This window comes from Pezoporus flaviventris, unplaced genomic scaffold (assembly GCF_033815535.1).
Source record: "Pezoporus flaviventris isolate CSIRO_AGI_PZ_B2104156 unplaced genomic scaffold, CSIRO_AGI_Pfla_v1 ptg000001l, whole genome shotgun sequence".
NCBI lineage: Eukaryota > Metazoa > Chordata > Aves > Psittaciformes > Psittacidae > Pezoporus > Pezoporus flaviventris.
This window is the reverse complement of record NW_026892549.1, coordinates 14,107,868-14,127,206: the sequence shown is the minus strand read 5'-3', so window position 1 is coordinate 14,127,206 and position 19,339 is coordinate 14,107,868. Positions and strand designations below refer to the sequence as shown.

The following is a 19,339-nucleotide window of genomic DNA, read 5'->3' as shown; positions in this document are numbered from 1 at the left end:
TATTCCTCTCTCTCTCTGCCCCCCTTAAGCTAGGAATAAAGATCCGATTTAAAAAATCTCACCAGCATGCAATAACTTTTCACCTGTTTCATGAAAAGTTAAACATTTGGAATACAATTCGCCTCACTATTATTTTTATTTTAACTGAAAACAGGAATTATTTCTTCAGAAGGGATAACAAAAAAGCAGTCATCCAAGAAATCTGTTTTCAATCTGGAAATTAATGTTGTGGTGAGCGAATGTATTTCTTTCACCTCCCTGAATTTCTGACGTGCTTGGAGAACGTTTTACCTGTTGTTGTAACAAAAAAATTAGATTTTTTTTTTAAATTTTATCCTGGTTTTGATTTGAAAATATTCCTGAAAATTGCCATGTCTGCATGCTGATCTTTGGAAACAAAGATTAGCAATTTTTTTTTTCACAGCTCTAGCTAGAACACGCTGTCTTTGGCAAGTTTCTGTTTGCAACAAACAAAATGTGATACTTTATAGGTTATAATATTCATCCTTGCCCCAGTGTGTCATTGGTATGTGGTGTCACACCCTGCTACTTTCTGGACAGTGTTTCTGATTTGATTATGACAAACCTTTTCTTAAAAACTGCACTTTAAAGAAAAAAAAAACCAACAAAACATAAGAAATCAGCCTACTCTAAAATAAAGAAAAATTCCTATTTCAGAGGATTACTTTACGAACGTAAGATTGAGCGTGAAGTACATTTAGTATGCTGACTTTCCAAGAATTATCTTGAAAATAATCCAAGTTCAAAGGAAAAAAAAAAAAGTGTGAAATCAGAAATTTCACAATTCAAAAACAACAGCTTTCAAAAGCTTCCATCAAAACGGAGAGATGGAAAAGTACTCCTTACACAACAATGACGATTTAGCAAATGTGGTGATTTCGGTGATACTGGTATTCTTTTTTTTCTAGTTTAATATATGATATCTTACTTCTGCAGTGATGTAGATATCTGAATATCAGAAGCTGAGCTGGATATGAACTTTTCTGGTTAGTACGTTAAAAAAAAGGAATAGTATAATGATCTGTTAAATGAAAACATTTATATTTAGTCACACCCTACTAATTCATGAACCATATCTCCATAGTTGAACACTCTCCTACATTACAAGCAGTCAACAATTGGTTGTATAGGTCAGAGCCTTGTAGATTTAATTTTTTTTTTTTTTTTTAATAAAAGCAAAATGTGTCACAGCCACTCTATCAATAAAGAAGTATAACATTTTATCTCTGGTACAAAGCACACTTTACATACAATAACTATAAACTGTGTGCAAAGTTATTCAGACAGTGGTATGTTCAGCAGAAGGAAAATGTCTCAAACATTATATTTTGATCTGAAGAAACATGCAGACTGAAAAAAAAGATGTTAAGGCTCACATTCACAAGACAATTTTTTTCTCTTTTAAAATTTTTTAACTAGTAAACAAACAGTGAAAAGTCACAAGATCCAAATAGCCTGTAAATCTCACCCTAGAATTTTAAAAAGTGGTTTGAATGCAACTGTGTTTATTTTGCCCAGACATCTGCCAGTACATTTTAGGCTGCTTCTGATTGGTGGGGCTGAGCAAATAACTTGTAATTACGAATGTTTTCCTTGAATTTATACTACATTTTCTGTTTATGAAATATGTGAAGAAGAACATGACATTTTCAAATGTCTTTGTTATTGAAAGCTATTAATGAATTTTTCCATAGCTTTTTTTTTCCTGTGGGTAGCATTCACTCTTGTGCATGCACAAGGACTAGGCACTACTTAGACCCCACTTAAATCTTCAAAATTTGTCTTCTGCAGAGGATTGATTTTCATGGAGGGTGACTCGTATATTTGATCAGATTGATATTCATTCTCCTATTCAAACATATAGTTACAGGAGATAAGTTGTAATGTAGCAGTGCCATGTAAATGGCTGTATATGCAGTCTGCCAGTTGTGAAGGAACCACATGTAAATCAGGCTATTTCTATAAATAATGCACGGTTCTTAGAAGTAAAACTTAAAAATGTAGAGCAGCAAATTATACTGTTGTTAGTATGTTAACTCTCAGTAAACAGAAGGCTACCTGTGAGCTACATAGCTTCATAGCTACCTGTTTTTCCCCTCACACCCCAAACAGCAGTTTTCGCTGTGTCATTGGTGGTTGTATTAGGAAGCCGATGCTGTAATGCCTTTTTTTTTTTTCTTTCTCTTTTTTTAATACAAATGTTCCTTATCATCATGTGTCTGGAAGACCTCCAGATTAATTGACAGACTATCACTGTTGGGTTAGGAAAATAACAAACCCAAACAGTGCTTTGAACCTGTCTTGTATGGGAACACAGGCTGTGCGAGTGTGTGGAGACCACAGTACTAGAAAAGCAATAGCTCTATGTGCAGTAACTTTTCCAAAGCCAGAGCCAGGGAGGGAGGAGACAGACACAGAAACAAGGGACAAAGGGTAACTACAACTTCAGCTTCACAAATCCCCAAATCATGACGCAGAGGGGCAGTTCAATTAGGTTGGGGTGAAGGTGGTAAATGGATGCACAGAAAAGGAAAAATTGCTCTTTCCTGAAAAACCTGAGGTCAAGCGTGATTTTGGCCATGTTAGTTTCTCTCTTCACTTAGACTAACTCAGGCCTTAGTTTTTCATGCCAAATCACCAAGGCCTACACCTTTCTCTTTAATCCTTTTTGGCAGTTTCTCCTTCTTATGAGAGGCCTTCTTAATTGGCTTCTTCTTCGGGCCAAATGTTGTGAGCTTTCTCTGCTCTCCTAAGCACCAGGGATCTTACTTCAATGTCCACTCCCATTAGATGACTCCCATTACTAGTTCCACCTCAAGCATGATTCATAAACTTTAAAGCCAAAGGGAATGATTAGATCATCTAGTCTGACCTCCTGTATATCACAGGCCATTAAATTTCACTGAGTTACCTCTGGATTGATCCCAGTAAGTTTTGTTTTTCTCAGGAATATCTTTGAGAAATCACCCAATTGTCGTTTGGTGTGATCAGGAACCAGATCATCCCCATTTCCATGGATTACCCCTGTGGTGAATAACAACCAGTTGTGACAAAAGGACTCAGAAAAGCATTAAAACAGTCTGTTAATTTCCAAATATTAAGTAGTATCCTACACCTACTAGATGGATAAAAATCTGTTATAGTGCATATACTGTTTCACAGAAGCTCCATAGAAGTGGGATACATTGACTGTTAAAGGGTGGTTTTAGCTTAGAAATGATTCTGTGGTGTTTTTTTTTCTCACCAATATTCTGTCAATTTTTTTTTTCAAGTGGTATAATAGACTTAAGGAAATTATTTTTATAAGATTTATATGTTTAAATATATTTTAATTATTTATTTAAAGATCAACCTAGAAGTTGATCAGTAGCCTCTCTCCAACAGCAGACAATAGAAAATTGTTATGGAAAAGTGTAAGAACAGGTCAGAGAGAGAGAAAGCCCCCTTTGGAATATTCTTGCCAATCCTGTCTGTGGATTAGAGACCTCTTGAAGCAGGGGTAACATGAATGTCACTGTATCATCATATTGTCTTTGCTTAACTGTTGACATTTATTGGGTAAATAGTCCAGTAATTAATTTAATCCTATTTAAAACTTATGTTTTGGTCTCCACATCTTCCTAGTGAGTTCCACAGCTCAGTTATGCAATGTGTCTGAAGTATTTTGTAACTGTGCAGTTTGGTACCTGCTTGTCTAAGTGTTGTCAACTTCTTGATTTATTAGACACTGTTGAGTTGGGGTATTGGTTTGTTTGGGGTTTTTGTTTTGGTTTGATTTTGATAACTCACTGCACCATACATACTTCAGTACAACTTTGTCATACTCAAAACTTTACCAATGCTGACCTATTCCTTTTCTTTTCTTGCAAAATGAGTAAAAGCTCTGATTATACTCATTTGTCCTTCTTTGTTCCATTTCTGTGTCTGTTACATACTTTTTAAGGTGAGAGTGATCAGGAAACCGGGATTTCAGTATTCAAGATATGGGCACACAGCACATTTAAAAAATGTAATTATGTTTGTGCGTGTTTTCTCTTTCTTCCCTAACAGTCCCTACCCCTATTTTACCTTCAGAATGTAACTGATCATTGAGATGCCACCTATTTGCCACCCATTAGTGAGTTATTGACTCAAAAAATTTTCTCTAGTTTTAACTTTGATATTAGCTACATGCATCTTATTCTGTAGAGAAAGTCTTAGTATATGCCTGAAATGGTTTCATATAGGAAATGAAATATTCAGTATTTGTTCAAGTGAAGCTATCCTGACCATGTCTTTGACACTACCGTGATCTGGCTGTTTACTAGTCTTTTAGTTAAAAAGATATTATCCCTGTCCTGGATTTTATCCAAAGAGAGCTGCAACAGATGACCAAAAAATTACCTTAACTGTTACTCTTTCAGTTGCTATTGAAATGGAGCCCTTTAGTATTTAAAGCACAGACACATTCCAAATAAAACACCCAGAACAAAGCTAGAAAAATATTTAATTCTCATCTATAAATAGACCAGTCTGCTCTGAAAAGCAGTGTAATCCATTTGTTTTTACACAGGAAGAAGGAGCTCATTACATGTTGGTACCACCCCTCATTTTAGACCCATGTGGAAATACATGTGTTAAATAACCCACCACTGCAGCAATATACTCTATTTATATTTTATATAAAGTAATATTCTGGTACTTCGAATGGTTCACAGAAGCACGAGAAGTCATTAACCTAATCCGCAACATAACATGATGTAAATCATATAAGATGTCATGCATTTTTAGAGGAAGTATTATTTTGAGTGAATACAGACATAGCTATTTGGCATGATTTCTTGAAGGCGATGGGAGTGTTATGACCCAGAAAATATGCTGCATTTATTGCTTTGACTCAGGATGTCATGAAGCTTCACATAAAAATGGAAGTTTCAAAACAACAACTTAACAAAAAAAAAGTTAAATACCAGGAATGTCTTTGTGTAGCTCTAGGTTTAAGCTGAAGTAAGCATTCCAGCCCTTTGTATTCATGTCTTTGCAAACTGCCGTTTTAAAAAAGACTTACACAAGCCAGAAATTACTTCTCCATAGGTAAACAAATAAATTAATGGTAACACTTCTAATGCTTTTAGATTATTTTTTCTTGAGAATGAAAAAAAGGAAATTTGAGTAATTACTTAAAAGACAGTGTATGTGATTCATTTTTTGTCATCACAGATGTCTACACAAGGTCTTAGAAGTCTACCTACTCTTATACATGCTTGGGTAATAAAGATGCAGCCCATGTATAGCCAGATCCAGAGCTTGCTGAAATCATGGGGAGGCTTTGGAATTATTCCAGTATTCTTGGATGCAGTCTGTAGATATAGTCCTACAAATCAGGATGTAGTAATACCTTTCATATGAGTAAAGTTGTACTTTTCATAAAAAGTGAGATATGAGCATAGATGCTGCATGCTTGGGGTATTAGTTCAGAGAAACAGAGTAATCATAAACAAGTTCCTGGCTGTGTCCAATAAGGAAGCAGAATACTTGCAACCTCAAAATGGTAACTGACACTCATTACAATTTTCTTTGGAAGAGTTACAGTTCATTGGTTTGAGCTCACCTGTGAGCTCCACAAAAACAAAATCAGAAGATTTTTTATATTCAGTGAAAAAAGTTCTGATGTCTTCCATGAGTTTTACATTTGCCCCATCTGCTTATGCCATAGCTGTAGTAATATGAGATACTCAGTGTTGTATGGTGATGGTATGAAGATAATAGGCTCATTTACTCCACAATGATAGAGTGGTAGAAAGTCACACTCCCTAGAGGTGTCCATGCATACAACATGCATTAGAAATACTGTCATTCTGTGTAGCTTAAGTTGTAAATGACAGTACAATAACAAGTGACCCAAGCTTTTTCCCGTCTTCCTAATCAAATTTTGTTTGTTTGGAGTTAGTTCTTAAAATCTGGACTTGTGACACCCAAAGCTGACTCCCTGTGATTTTAAACTCGGATAGGAGCAGTGGAGAGGTAGTTCTCACATCAGTTTGCAGTCCACTTCTGCAGGCTTAAGTGGTTTATGTAGTTAGGGCTCTTAACCCTAATGCGCAAGCACTCAGCTAAATGGAACCTATGATCTCCTTTGAGGTTCATCCATCATTATTCAGAACCTCTGCTATGTGCCATCATGCGAGCGAATGCTTTCATGTATTTATTCATCTCATTGTAAGAATTTCTGCAAGCATATGCAGACCACTAAGGCTAGCAGTGATTAAAGCCATGCAGTCTTGAGCAGATGTAGACACTTTAGTTCATCCTGTTCATTCTGCTGAAAGAGTATAAATCAAGCATTTTCGGCACCAGGAAGAGAGCTCATCTGTTGCTGAAGATCACTGCTTTCCCCAAAATGTCTTTCTTAATTGTTGTCTTTTTATAATATTTGACCATTTCATGACTCCTTTTGTGTATAATAACAGTAAAATGGATGCCGAACTTTTCTTGCATACCCCATCTACAGATGGCTACAGTAAAAGCTTGCTTATAAGGAGGTAATGGGAAGGACCTGTGATTCCTGGAAGAGGGAAGAAATACTGGTTTGATAATTTGTTACCTTTCCAAAGCAGTGAAGCCATGGAGGGAGAATGTGAGAGGAAGCATTATCCATGGAAAGAAAGGATTCAGCCAAAATAATTTTAATAGGTGATAAAAATCGAAGCTGAAACTATCCTGTAACATGCACAGCCACTATTTACAACAACACATTTTTAATCACAGCTATAAAGCATATTTTTTATCTGAGGAACATTTCTCTACTTGGTTAATTTTTATGAGCCTTTCATTTATAGAGTCTGTTATCCTCCCAGACAGGCTTTCTGCTGTCCCCAGAGCTCCAAAGGAGCATTTGATTCTCTGCTTGGACCCTGTCCTCTACCTCTGCTCCTTACCAGCCCAATTAGCCTTATACTACATAGTTGTCGGTAGCCTAACTACCTTGGAGCCATCAGATAAAAGTTTCTCTTTCCCAACTACTCTATTCATCAGGAATCCAGCACAGCCAAGGTTCGTATAACCTGCTATGATGAACCCTCCCACTCAATTGATTCCTGATCCCTAATGAACCATAGGCTGATGGACAATTACTCATCTTGCTGAGACATGTGGGGACTTTTAAAGGCAGGCTACTTGGGAGCTTGTAAAGCTACATGCCTTCTTATTTAACTTCAGCTATAATTTTTGATACGGGAAGGATTATAACAGTAACTGTTAAACGTCAACCAGACTATTGGTAATTGCAAAAGTCATTTTTTAAAACTCTCAGGCCCTTCATTACTTACTTGCAGATAAACATGTAACAATGATTTTTAACAATCTGGTACATTTAGAAAAAGTTACAAGCCTCCTGAAATACACTACTGTAGGATTTGACATTAACAGCTCATAGCAGTTCAGTGCTGCTATTGTAAACTGTACTGTGCTGGTCTACAACTGAGATGGATACAATTAAAAAAGAGTTGATTGTTGCTGTTACTGTACTTTGTTATGACTGCTGTGAAGTGCTTCAGCAACGTCAGTTAGTGCTTTTAAGCAGAGGTCTGCTATACCTAGTGTGTTATATCTTAGCCCTGATGTGTTGATGAGGATGCTAAGTAGAATATTAGAGAAAATAATATATTCCTATACTTAAACACAGTGACAATTAGATTTTTTTTTTATCCCCAGGGTTATAACACTCCCCTGGGAAATAAATTATTTCTCTTGATTTGTAAAGTGAAGGTATGTACGTTACACATGCTGCTTTCTAAAGAAATGGCTTCGAAATGGCTTAAAAATGGCTGTCTCAATTTTTTTTTTCAAATTAGCCTGTTGATTACTTACAACCAATAACATGATTAGAAAATTCACCACTCATACCAGTGATTTCACTTCTAGTTTAAGTTATTGGTGTATGAAGCATTGACAGAATAGGTAAACAATTATATGCTACAGATATAACCGGAAACTGGTTAAAATAATTACAACAAAAACCTAGGAAGGTAGCTCATCAGTGTACTTTAAAATCTGCCATATGGATAGAAATATTTGCCCTCCTTCTGAGAAGTTGATCAGATAATCTAATATAGAAAAAAAATGGGGAAACATTGTTATTCATCTGTGTAGATGGTACAGGAAAGTGTTTTTTCTTTCATTTTCCAGTTTCTATCCCATTTTTATCTTCCAGCCGTCTGTCACACTTCCTGTAGAGTCTGAAGTGGTTTGCTTTATAGCCTCAATCTCCTCCTTGAAATTCCTTATGCTCTTTTTTCCCATTCTCCTTGAACACCATTCCTGCAGACTTGAAACAGTCCAATACCTAAATCTGGGTGGGTGTGTTGTTCTTCTATATAGTGCATGGTATTTAGTACTCTGAACATGTCTTCATTAATTCCATTAATTCATTAAGCCATTATGGCTATTGCTATTTTTTAATTATTTGAAAGGGCCTCAGTAGGCAAAAACTTTTTTTTCATTTTTGGTATCCACCATTATCTTTTAGTCCTTCTCTGAAGAGCAGTACTCAGCCTTAAAGCTGAATTAATACCTCTCACTTGTCAGAGATACTTTTCCTGAAAAGACACTCTTGACTTTGCCTGGTAGTCAAAAGAAATGCTACCTTTACCCCTCACCATCCCATTGTTATTCTCCCTCTTACACCATATGTTTAAGTGGGCTGACCCAGACTTAGATGCAGCCACATGTGGGCAAGAAAGAGGCTTTGTTTGGGCTGAAAAGTTTGAAATTGTATGAGGAATGGGCAAACCGGCTGGCACAAAAAAAAAAAAAGGCAATCAAAACCAGAATCCAAAATGCAAACTCTAATTTCATAGGTATTTTGAAAAATTAATTCATTAATATTTATATAGGATTTTGATGTGAGTATTTTGTTTGGTTGTTTTATTTAGGTTTTGGGGCTTTTTTGTTTTGTTTTTCATCCTGATCTTGCTATTTTTCAAAAACTTCTTAATTTCTGTATTTTGTCTGGGTTCTGAAATGAAGCACTGAAATGGCAGGACAAAGAGCAAGATAAATATTGCTTCCAGAAAAATGGAAATTTCTGATTGAAGTTTTCAAGCTCAGGCCACAAAAGTTAGAAAATGCCATTTAGAAACAGACTGCCGCTCCTATCAGCTTTTCCAGCTTTTTGAAGTGCAACAGTCATTGGTTTGTCCCTTTCAAAATTTTTTTTTCTTATTTAAATTTTACTGAGACTGGAGGTAAATAGCAACCACAGTTCCAATAGTTGCTGGGGTAGTCCCTCATATTCCCAGAAGATCATGTTGTATCATGAGAAATAACTGGTGGGTGACCTGAATGACGTGTTGTCTAGCCTTTTCTGTATGACAGCTTTCATCCAGTAATCTCTGTCTGCAAGGGGTAAAAATATGTTGTCAGCTCTAACCCGCAGATGGGAGTCAAGCGGTGCTACTCAAACTCATCACTTTTTAGTTTTGAATCTCTGATTTTTATGATTCTGAAAACCAAAGGAATTTTAACACCTACTGTGTCACAGGTGGAATGGGCCTTCTAATTTTAGGTTCATTTTATGGTTTTAGCTGTGTCCAGAAGTGTAGGAATGTAATAACAGAAAGCCTGCTTGTTTTCACCTGTGAGGATGCGGCTAGCAGTGTGTGTCAGGAGTTATAAGGAAAGCCCAGGATATTTGTGGAGATCAGCACCAGATTTAAAGAAAATATTTAGGCGTCTAAAAATGCTTTTTGGAAAGGTAATGCTGATCTGTGTTCTTAAGCACCTAACTTACCATCAATACTCTGACCATAAAGCCTGTAACACCCCTTTTATCACAAATAGCCTGTATTCACTCATGGCGTGAGAGAGAAAATTTTGTGAAAATTTGTGAAAATTTTGCAGAGCAGCACCACAGATTCTGATGCTCTGCACAAGCTACTGCTTCCTGAGTTTCCCAAATGTGCTTTCCAGCATTGCTTTCTTCACAAGACCTCAGACTGTAAGCTCATACTATTTGTGTTATTCTGCTTTCCAGTGCTGCATGACAGCCCGCTCCCTGACGAAGCCAGGCCAGCTCTCTCTGTGAGACTCCAATGGGTGGAAATGAGGACAGCTTCTGTCACTTTGATCTTATGCTTAATAGCAGAGACTGTGGCGTTATTGACAGCTGCAATACCTTTAGCTTCTGCCGGGATATGCTGAGGCTGATTGCTCTATATGAAATAGTGCAAGGAAATCTGTACCTGGCCCTTGAGAGCATTTTGCTGCTGGCAGGATTTTGGCTCTTCTTTGCCCGCCACTTGTCACCAGGCTGGGGATGGGAAGTGTGAGAAAGGGGAGTGAGGCATATCTTGGCATCAGAAACCAGAGCTACCCGACTGCATTTTTGGGGCACCACCAGTTAGTGTGGAATGCAAAGATCTCTGCCCATGGGGGGGAAATTGAGCAACTCTGAGGCTGCTCTATTCTTTGCGAGAAGTTGTGTATTTGGGGGTGAAGGAGTAAGGGCTCACCTTTGCTTTTGCTCTTCAGCTGCTCAGTCTGGCCTCACAGGCAGACTTGTCTTTAAAAAGTACCATGCTCTTTAGGAGGGCTTTTCTTTCAGTGAAAACAGGCTTATAGATCAACTGAATATAGAAAATGGACAGGCAGACATTTTTTAAAATACAAGCAGGAAGAGAGCCTTTTTTATTTTATTTTTAATTTCTCGTTTTCTTTTTAAAGGTTATGCATCTTCTTTGTCAGTTCAGGTTGTGACCTGTGTACTGAAAAGGATGTCTGGGCCCAATAACCAACCTTACAAACTAAGGATCATTGTTTTAATTCCCTTACAACTGCAAAGACAACTGATTCATGCAACAGGTACATTAAGAAGTAAGGGTAACTTAATGTTTCACTAACCATTATTAGCAATGACTATAACTACAAATACATTTTGGAATTATTTTACAGGGTATGCTGCTTCTCCCATCCTGATGGGAGTTCAAGATCCATGGTAAACAATAGGTGGAGAGCTGAATTAAAGGTCCCAGTAAGGGAGAACTGTGTTGAAGCTGACCTGAAACATGGGATTTGGGGGCACTGGGTAGGAGGATGCCAGGATCAGTAAAAGGCCAGTAACTCTGCTTTTTTCCTGTTAGGGGTATAGTGAGGATTAAAATGTTAATTGTGCATACGTGGTGAAAATAGAAGCCCTAGAGTACCTGAAAGGAAAAGATATCTTTGCCTAGTTATTTACTAATTCAGTATTGAAGAGTTCTACTGTACATTTCTAGATCAGCATGATTTTCCTCCTTCTCCCATCTGACACAGTCTCAACACTCACTCTCTCTCAGCTGTGGCTCCCTTCCTCTCTCATTCCTCCACCATCTGCTCTGTGTGCTTTCCCATAAATTCCTGACTTGGACTTGATTCCCCAGCTCTAAGCTTATCTATCTCAGGGTTACACACTGGAGCCATCAGAAAGGCGTCTGAGAACTTTCTGTGTAAAATGAATAGCAATGGCAAAACCTCCAGAGGAGTTTGTGAGGTCTCTGGAGGGGTCAGAACATAATTTCTTGTTTATTTTGAGGGACTTTTTGTGATATGGGAGGACAAGAGAGGTGTCAGGAGTTAACAAACGTTTACATGATGAATGTTTTAATTTTTTGAATATTATTCCCACAGTGAAAGTTTTTTTTCAAGTCTCAGATAGAAAAAGTTAAAAATAACAATAAAAATATTACAAAGTGCTCATTCCTATAACAGTTTAAAATTGCCATATTTTCTTTTTAGTCACTGCTTTCTTTTTAGGAAAAGTCCCATTTCCTACAAAGCAACCTCCCTCCTCAAAAAAAAAAAGATAATTTTTTTTTTTACTTTTTATAGGTTTGTTTCTGAACCTGGCTATCTCTGTTTCAAAAAGTTTGTGCTTTTCCTTTAAAGAACTATCAAATCAGAGGAGAACTGGGGAAATACATTTTGAGTAAATGAATAATTAGTGTCTATGATATAGTTGGTAAAGAGAACCCACATGGTGGTACTATTAGGAACAGACGTACTTTTAAGTACATTGTGCATCCCTGCCTCAGCACATTTCTGAAATCCATGGAAGTACACTTCCTGAGCTCTTTAAACTCCCCTTTCATTGTGGGCTGTTCTAGGAACGATCACATTCTTGTGATCGTTGCCATGTGGCAAAACCACCTCTAACTCTTTGACTGTTGAAAATGGTTGGATTCTGCTGGTGGGGTGACAGAGAACAGCTACCTAACTGTATTAAAGAATATTCTGAAGGTCCTGACAATGCAAAGGACAGTGGTGATTTGTGTAACTTTCAGGCATTGCAATCCCAATATCTCATTGCTCTGACAAGTGTTGGAGTAGGAACGTGAACTGGCCCTGTGTGAATTCACGTTCCTGGCAGCAGCCTCGAGGAGGAGGCAGCGTGGGACAGACTTAATGCTTCCTCGAGGCCCAGATAAGCAGTTCTGCAGCAGACTTATCTGTAGGGCTGACCTTGCTGATGGGTCAGTGTTACTGACACCTACGGCTTTCTCAGCTGACGTAAAGGGGCTTCTGCAATGAATAGGAATTGTCCAGCATATGATCCTCTTTAGGGCATACCATAAGTACCTCAATTTTTTTGAAGCAGTTGTACAACGTGAGTTGGTTTATTAAATTCAACATCAGTCCTATCCTTATGATTTAGCAACTGCACATTTTAGTTGATGAAACCATTAAACTTTCTCACCTCTGATTCCTCCTGTGCAAATTCTCAGTGCCCAGCAATCTGGCTCCTGCTGCAGCTATGCCGTCACGTGGTCATCCAGAGGCATTTCATTCCTCTACTTGGCCTGCTTTGTTTAGGAAACCTGTACATACTTTCTAAATGGGAATTTCTCAACATTCTTTTGTATATGGCTGTCCTGTGGGGTGATGGGTATGATGTACTTGGAGACAATACCCTTACTGAGAAAACTAAGCTAATAAAACTTATCAACATTATTTAACTTTTAAAATAATAGAATTTTTGATTTCTTGGATGGAAAAATCTTTAGGTTTGTGTGCCTAAGATTAAGACAACTGAAGAAATAGTCAAACTCTCCCCAAATAATCTTTATATCAGAAGTTTCAGCTGTCTGTATTTCAACTTTGCAAGCATATATGTGCATCACAGCATGTCCAGAAGGTCATGAAATAAGCCTGTTTTGCCTGGATAAAATGAACTATCAGATACTGAAAAAAAAATTATTCTGGAATTGATCTTTTGTGGCTTCTGTGAGCAGGAAACAAGGTTGTATTAATTTTAGAACCGTCTGAGCTTTTGGGCGCTAACTTTCATTGGCTAAGATGTTAATATTTTATGTGAGCCTAAAGCATGCCCAATTAAAGTGAGATCAGAAACGTCCACAAGTATATTCAAAGAGAAGTATTAGAGTTTTAGACAGTGCTATAAATTCATGTGCCAAAAAGCTACAGAGGAATAACATTAAGGGTCTGGCAAATAAAGAAATAAATAAAAGCTTGGAATGTCATTCCTGCAGCTCAGGCAAGTCCCGTGGTGTGAAAGCAGGCCTTGCCATAAATCCTTTAAAATAATTACTACACATGAATGCACCAGGGCAATTTCTGATTTACAGGGTGAATGACATTGGCAGTGCATGCCTGTGGTACCAGAGGGCAGTTGAGCCCTAAAATGGACCTTGAAATGCAGGCATCAGATACAGAGTCAGTAGTTACTCTTCTGTGGGGATGCCACATTTGCTTTAGCCTCCTGTGTTGGAAATGAAGATGTTAAGTGGCTGTGGAAATTACAAGATACTAACGATCTAATCTCCCCTCCTAAATAATGTTTCTTACCTCCAAATGTTTGTAAATTCCTTTTTGATTTCTTGAGGCATGTAAGAGTTAATCGGAGTATGCTGCAAACTCATCTGCTATGTTACTTTCTAAAGGATTTTTGTGAACCCTTGCATCATTGCAGAGTCTTTTTTATTTCTTTCTTAAAGTGGCACTGTGAAAGGCTCTGGAAAAGTCAGGGTTGGGTGGAAAAAACTTCTAAAATCATGGCTGGTTCTTGTAATTCCTCTTAATAAATTTCCTTATTCTCAATGCTGCCCAACCTCTTTCACCCAGCAGATCATCTCCATCCCTACCTGCATAGATTTAGCTGTGATGCCACCCCATACTTGGGTTTCATCACTTAATTCTGGGTCGCAGACACCAGTTTCTCATCTGAAACCTGTCTCGACAATTTTCTCTGCTTTTGCTACTGAACTGATTTAGGGCTTTGTCCTGTCTGCATAAACTATCCCTTGCAAATAGGGAAGAACAACACAGATTTTAAAAGTATTAAATAAGTTTGATCTAAAAAGTCTGCTGCCATTGTCTGCATGTGTCCATACCTGTACACCTCTGCTTAAAAAAAAAATAATAAATTGGAAACAGTTTCTGAACTTTTTACAGAAAACATCTTTTCACGGTATCACAGATTACTAGAGATTGGAAGGGACCTCGAAAGATCATCTAGTCCAATCCCCCTGCCGGAGCAGGAACACCTAGATAATGTTACACAGGAATGTGTCCAGGCGAGTTTTGAATGTCTCCAGGGAAGGAGACTCCACAACCTCCCTGGGCAGCCTGTTCCAGTGTTCTGTCACCCTCACTGAGAAGAAGTTTCTTCTCAAGTTTAAGTGGAACCTCTTGTGTTCCAGTTTGTACCCATTACCCCTTGTCCTATCATTGTTTGCCACTGAGTAGAGCCTGGCTCCATCCTCGTGACACTCCCCCTTTATATATTTATAGATGCTTATAAGGTCACCCCTCAGTCTCCTCCAAACTATAGAGACCCAGCTCCCTCAGTCTTTCCTCATAAGGGAGATGCTCCACTCCCTTAATCATCTTTGTTGCCCTGCGCTGGACTCTCTCCAGCAGCTCCCTGTCCTTCTTGAACTGAGGGTCCCAGAACTGGACACAATATTCCAGATGGGGTCTCACCAGAGCAGAGTAGAGGGGAAGGAGGACCTCTCTTGACCTACTAACCACCGCCCTTCTAATACACCCCAGGATGCCATTGGCCTTCTTAGCCACAAGGGCACAGTGTTGGCTCATGGTCATCCTGTCGTCCACTAGGACCCCCAGGTCCCTCTCCCCTACACTGCTTTCTAACAGGTCGTTCCCCAACCTATCCTGGAACCTGGGGTTGTTCCTGCCCAGATGCAGGATCCACACTTTCCTTTGTTATATTTCATCAAGTTATTCCCTGCCCAACTCTCCAGCCTGTCCAGGTCTCGCTGGATGGCAGCACAGCCTTCTGGTGTGTCAGCCACTCCTCCCAGCTTAGTGTCATCAGCAAACTTGCTGATAGTACACTCAATTCCCTCATCTAAATCATTGATGAATATATTAAATAATACCGGTCCCAGTACTGACCCTTGAGGCACTCCACTAGTTACAGGCCTCCAACTAGACTCCGCCCTATAGACTACAACTCTCTGGCTTCTCTCCTTCAGCCAGTTCGTAGTCCACCTCACTACCTGATCATCCAGTCCACACTTCCTCAATTTAGCTGTGAGGATGCTGTGGGAGACTGTGTCAAATGCTTTGCTGAAGTCAAGGTAGACCACATCCACCACTCTGCCGTCATCCATCCACCGTGTTATTTCCTCATAAAAGGCTAAGAGATTGGTCAAACATGATTTCCCCCTGGTGAAGCCATGTTGACTGCCCCTCATAACCCTCTTATCCTTGATATGCCTTAAGATGGCACCAAGGATAAGGTGTTCCATCACTTTCCCAGGGATGGAGGTGAGGCTGACCGGTCTACAGTTACCCGGGTCCTCCTTTTTGCCCTTTTTGAAGACTGGAATGACATTTGCTTTCCCCCAGTCCTCAGGCACCTCTCCCGTTTCCCAAGACTTGGTAAAGATGATGGAGAGTGGTCTAGCAATGACTTCCGCCAGTTCCCTCAGCACCTGCAGGTGCATCACATCTGGACCCATGGATTTATGGATGTCCAGATTGCTCAACTGGTCTCTAACCCATTCATCTGTCCAACTGAAAAAAATATATGTATTGCTTATGGTCCTTCATGCAGTTTTCTGCAGTCTGGTAGACAGAACTTCCTAATTCTGATAAAGCAGGCTCTGGTCCCAAGAGCTGATCTGGATTTCAGGTTCAGCAGGAGGTGTGTACTGCCTGCTCCCTGGGTTGGGTAGAACAGCGGTGCTGCTCCCTCATCCCCCTGTCCCACCTGCCCCATCACAATGGCTCTTCTCCAGGAACCAGTGCTTCTGCTTGCAGTGTTCCACTGCAGACCCAACTCTTAAATAATTGTATTTTTAGGGACTGGAATAAATCTGTAAGAGTAGAAAGAAGTCTCTCTTTGTAGTTCTGTGTGATCTAAATATGCAAAAGAGTTATTATTTAGAGGGGTTTTTTTGCTTTGTGATCATCCACTTTTCGGATGAAAAGCCCTGGCTGCCAAGTGTCAGCACAGAGCAAGTTCATGCAGATTAACAAGAAGACGCTTGAACTACTTCAGATAAAATAAGAACCAGAATTGTTTGGTTTTCCTCCTTTTTTTTTTTTCCTCCCTTCTTTTTTTCATTTGGCATTCCCCAAACCAAATATAAACTTTTCTGAGGTTTATGAAACTTTTGAAAACTTTTCTGTTTCTCTCATGGGAACACTTCCCTTCAAATATTCAGCTGTTTTATACTCATATTCTGCATCCATGCTCAGCTCAGCATCACAGAGCTGGTGATTATTGTTAGATGTTTGTGAAGAATATTACCTGCACTTGGATATTTACAGGCTCATTATCATGCCTGTATGAATTAACATGGAGTTAAAGAATATTTTTAGCCTCATCAAAGGTAAAATTATATTTGTGTAAAATATATTTACTTTTTTTGTAGAAAAGAAACACTAGTTCCCATTAATAGAATGCCTTGGAAGTAGATTTCCTGAAATTTTCATAACAGAAACTCTTAGACCTGCTTATGTGAGGCTTTTTGTATTTGCAGACCTTGTATTGAGCTTGTTTAACTTCAGAGACATTGTAAAGAAACTTTTGAGGGTGTTTTGTCCAGAATGTGGGTATTTTTAGCTTCAAACAGTGATGATAGCTTCCATGTTTTGCTTCTAGATTTTGGTGTCATTAGACTTTCAAAGACATCATGTGGGCAGATATCCTTTAAGCCTCTCTAGTGTCTGGTGTATACTGAGCAAAAATAGCATTAATTGTGAGAGTGAATATATTTTATGTATTTTATGTAGCCAAACAAACGAACTCAGTTACTAACAACCTGAGTCAATTCTGAGTAATTGATTTAGGACTGAAAGGCTTGTGTCATTTTACCAATCCCTTGAGCTATCTAATCCCTAGAGAGGAAAACTATTGTATTTTTCCATCCCCTGTCTGCTCACATGAGCAGAGAAAGCAGGGCAGAGGGATGATGCGACATTCACGTCTGTTTTCATGTATCAAAGCTGAGCTGTGAGGTCAATTTTAGTCTCTTTTTACCTCTAACCATGTCACAGGGCCTTCAATGAATAATGCAAAAAAGAAATTTGAAATTGATTGAAATACACAAGGTTTGAAGTCTGAGTGGATCTCCTTGTTCTTCAAATATTGGTATTTTCTCTACATATATGGTATTTTGCTCATCTGCAGCATTCATGAGCCTCCTGTAAGGTCTAATCCTGGCCTAATTCCTCTCAAAATCCAGACCAGAGGTTTGTGCCTTGCCTAGGTGGTTCAGCATACAAACTCACCTTTCTTCAAGGATTTTGGAATCCTTCAAGTGCAGGGTCTTGCCTGTGGAATAAAATAGATCTGTTTCTGATGTGTTAATAACCAAAGAAAAAGATTTGAAGAAAACATGTGAAAATAGCTACTTCTTGCCTACTTGCAAATGTCTATCATGATTTAAACCACCACTTTAGGTTCTTTGGTCTCATAGGTTATAATTTCCTGTTATCAGGGTAAGGATGTTTTAAACAGCTTTTTGCAGATGATTAGGTATTTGCTGATCATTCAGGACAATTTACAAAGATAAATATATGTTAAATGGGTTTCTTGTTAAAACCAATGTAGAAGTAACCCCTCGAGGCCAAGCAGTAATTACTCCTAATAACAAATTAAAGCATTACTTATTTTCTTTTTCCCATTTTTCATTTTGAAGAGGAAATTACCTTGCAGAACTGAATATATTCCAAACTACAGTTTTGTATTTTTTGATAAAGCCACTAAAAAATGTAATAAAGTGGAGGGTGTAAAATGCTCAGAGAAAAGGTTCGTCTCAAACACATTTATCTTTGCTTTTTTGTATAACTTTTGAGGGCCTTATCATAGTCTGTGCCTGGCCATACCTCTGTTCAAGCTTGGCTGTGGGTCATGGCTCACAGCATCCACCACTTCCCCCCAGCCACTGAACTGGGCATCTGAGCTTTTCTGATGTTGAGCTTGTCTGTTGATGCCTGTTTGCACGCAGCGTATGGGTGACAAACTTCTTGAAACAGAAGTAATGACTAATTCTCTCTAAATAAATGGGCAGAGACCATCGGAGATGTTTAGGTACTATGTCACTGGTTTTAGTCAACAGGAATTAAGTATCTACACACTAAACTACCCAATGGTTATTATTTTATTTGTTTATTGTATTTATCCAGTAGAGGGAAAAAAAAAATACCACCCCCCCAAAAAAAAACAAAAAAACCCCAAAAACAAACAAAAAAACCAAAACAGGTCTTGAAAAAAATTGTGGAAAGGTATGACCTCATGACCTCAGGTCAAGATTTATTGCGTTCAGTGCCTGCCTCCTTTAGGCACTCCTCAGTCAGTTCTCAAGTTTTACCCTGGTTCCTCCTAAAATTTTCTCTTCTCTTAAGAAATATATTTACTTTAAGCCTGCCATAGATTTCTTCCCTCTTCTTTTGCTTGGCCCTTTGGGTCCAAATCAAAATGTAGGCTTTGCTGGAAATGACCCAGCCACTGGTTCTTAGTTTTCCCTAAGATATTTGCTTCATGGTGGTTTTATTGCATCCTCCTTTTCTTGGTTGCCTTTCTTATGATTTCCTATTAAATTTACTAATATCTTCAGGCTGTAAATGTCATGACTATCAAAGCACTGTATTCGTGAATTATTACAGGGAGTCTCTACAAGCTTCTCTGCCATGGTTTAGTTGTCGACTTGAGGGCTTCTGTGGTATGAGTATGGCAGGTCAGGTCCTGTGATCTTCTCCATCAGTCAGTGAACTGTATATGAATTGTATATATGTATATAAACATATATGTAAATATGTATATGAACTGTATATGTATATATGCCTGAGAGTTAGTGGCTGGGACATTTTT

General features: G+C 38.5%; 1 long non-coding RNA gene across 1 annotated transcript in view; it reads left to right on the top strand.

The window, feature by feature from the left end:
- Positions 1–19,339, top strand: part of LOC133265027 (uncharacterized) — a 161,180-nt gene that overhangs the window by 68,801 nt on the left and 73,040 nt on the right. The window contains exon 2 of the long non-coding RNA XR_009741847.1: positions 930–1,007. This is a non-coding gene — a long non-coding RNA (uncharacterized LOC133265027). The remainder of the gene's footprint in view (positions 1–929; positions 1,008–19,339) is intronic.